This window comes from Tribolium madens, unplaced genomic scaffold, assembly GCF_015345945.1.
Source record: "Tribolium madens isolate multiple individuals breed KSU strain unplaced genomic scaffold, Tmad_KSU_1.1 Scaffold_3;HRSCAF=73;Tcas5.2_LG2, whole genome shotgun sequence".
In the NCBI taxonomy this organism is placed as follows: Eukaryota; Metazoa; Arthropoda; class Insecta; order Coleoptera; family Tenebrionidae; genus Tribolium; species Tribolium madens.
In genome coordinates, this window is record NW_025401006.1 from 14,189,858 (window position 1) to 14,192,732 (window position 2,875).

The window sequence follows — 2,875 nt, forward strand, 5'->3', positions numbered from 1 at the left end:
TTTGAATTTTTAAACGCCGATTACGGCGAAACTAAAGAAGATAGCCCAATGTGGTTGGTAAATTCGTAATCAGCGCGTCAAAATCTATCGGATAAGATAGATTTAAATCAAATCTGAGACATGTTCAAAAACACAATTTTTTAAGTTTTTACTTTTTATTGTTTTGTAAATTGCGGCAAAACTGTGCCTCAATGATATAATACTTTGACCTAAAACTATGTAAAATGTTCCGGGGAATCGATTGGCGTCAATTAAACTGCAAAATTCGTAGTAGTTTTGAAGTTATAGTCGGATTTATATTTTCCATACTTTTGATTTTATCACAAATTTTCTCGATAACTATCTATCGTAGAACACTGATCTTTTTTTTATATGATAGAAAATTAAATTTTCTATCCAACGGTATCAAATATGAGAGGTTATCTCTAATAAGTCCGGAGTTATTGCCATTAGACCGCTCCGGGTGCTAAAAATCGTCCAAAATCTCGACAAAAATCAAAAAAAAAACTATCTTTACAATTGATCTATTTTACGTTTTTTACACTTCTAGAGGTGTTAAAGACTCAAATAAGTGCATAAAACGACATTGGGTCAAGTTTAAAAAATTTCGAATTTTTAAAGTTTTTGAAGGTGAGTGGTAGTAAAATCGTAAAAATAGTCATTTTCAAAAAATCACCAGATCTGGTGAAATTTTATCAGACATGACAACACTAAAAAATTAAAATTAATAGCATTTAGAGGATGATTCGTAGAAAAAACGTAGCTTGTATCTCGTGCGTCTTCACGGAGTGCGCGATTCTCTTTGAGGGCGTCGCGACGCCGTCGGCCAGGTGACCGTTTTGACGCTCAGTACAGACCCAACGTCCTCCGGCCACACATTGCACCGACGGCGGCGGCGGCGGCGGCGCCCAAATAATGCCTCTCGCTTGTGAACAAACAAATACATTTTAAAACGTGCGTCGTTTTTATTTGTTTCGCAGCTACATCTATCATCAAAAAATCTCATTAAACGGTGAGTTTTCATGTTACACAATCGCTTAATATTATCGAATATCAATAAGTTTATTATTTGAGGGAATTACGACAATTATTACATGAAAATCGATGCTCAAATAACAAACAAATAAGGGAGAAAAATGTTGTTATTTCAGTCCCCCAAAATTATTTCCTTTCAAATAAAATAATCGAAAATGTCATGTCAATATCTCTTATTCTTGAATGGGGAAAATTAGAAGTGATGTAGGCACGAATCGAATATTTTAATAACAAAATGGGTCTGGTTTGGTGATAAATATGTTAAATTTTTACCTTTTCTGGATATAAATAACCAACGTCGCACAAATGCATTACTTTGGACTCGAAGGGATAATAAAAAGAGATGTTTACTAAAGTTCCAATTTCTTAAGAAATTTGCTTTTAAATTATTCAGATTTTGGGCCACGCACACGATGAAATTTAAGGTGTGTGTGAGAGATATTGCTGTATGAAAATTGCATACGAACTGCTCTTAAATCATGAATTTTATTTTTGGGATGACAGACGAACCAGGTGTGTAAATCGATGCAAAGTCGCTGTTTAAAGTTTTATATTTTGCATAAAGGATTTACATTTGTTTTGTTTGTGGAAAAATGGATTAGGGGAATGGAAAAATAACGATAAAATCCTATTCATTTCGTATATTTTACTCTAATACAGAAGATGATGATTTTTAACAAAACAGAAAAATATTGCTGTATGAATTTTTTCCGAAATCGCAAGTTTGGTCAAAATTTGTACAAAACTATTTCTGGAGGTTTGATTTTTATTGTTATTGATGCAAAAAATTGTAGGAAAAAACACCATAATGAGCTACTTTAGTGCTGATTTAGAAAAATTAGTTAATTAAAGTGAAAGAAGAAAATTATTTTAAACTAATTCTTTTCGTTTAAATTAATATCAAACTAATTAAAAAGCAGAATAAACTTAATACCTGGACTAGACTCTAATTAGCTAAGTCATAAAATGGAATCTTTATTATGTCGCTTTGTTAAAATATTAAACACCGTCATTCATAATAATAAAAAAAACTGCATTAAAAAGATATTGTAATTTTAGAGAATTGTTGAATAAATTAGTTGGTTTGTAAATAAACAAAAATACGTAAAAATATGGTGCAATATTTGTCAAAAACATTAAAATTTTGTTAAAAAATAATGTCTTTCTGAAAACGTCTATAAGGGAACAAGATAGTCTGTAAAGTAAGATTTTTCTGGACTCATATGTCATTAATTGAGATTGTTTGTAAAGTTCACTAGATTATCTGTAAATTGTGATGGTTGCATTACGATTAGAAAAAACATAATGTAAATTTTAGCAAAAATGATTAATAAAAAAACTGAATTAATAAAATAAAAAATTGCACGTTTAAGTCACAATTTGGTTACAAATAACTTTTTTTGGTAATAAAACTACTCATATATGGTAAAGTCGGGAAATATGAAGATAAAGATGGGATTTTACATATCAGAAATATATTAATTTTTTACGTATTTAAAAAATGATTTTTTTTGTCAAAATTTTAGAGTAGGTTTATTAAAATGTAGCCAATCTTGCCCGGACTTACCCTATGTTGTGAGGTAAGAATTTGTAAATTTTTTTTTACTTTAAAATTTTAATAGTAAGTAATTTTTGTTTCTTTCTGTACATTTAAGAATATTTTTTAATAAACAATTTACTAAAAACACTAAATTATTGCTCAAATAAAGCAAAAAGCACTACTTAATAGAGTTTAAAATGCATTATTTTTGTTTATTTTAATGTATTTGGAGCGTCTGTCAAAGAGAAACTCATTAAAATCGAAAAATTTTACTAAGCCAAAGCAAAAAATTGCAAAAAT

General features: G+C 29.3%; 1 protein-coding gene across 1 annotated transcript in view; it reads left to right on the plus strand.

Moving 5' to 3' along the window:
- Positions 1 to 919: 919 nt before the first annotated feature.
- Positions 920 to 2,875, plus strand: part of LOC123007731 (peptidyl-prolyl cis-trans isomerase CYP95-like) — an 86,041-nt gene continuing 84,085 nt past the window's right edge. Inside the window, exon 1 of the mRNA XM_044403150.1 lies at positions 920 to 1,012. The gene's annotated coding sequence lies outside the window, so the exon portion shown is untranslated. The remainder of the gene's footprint in view (positions 1,013 to 2,875) is intronic.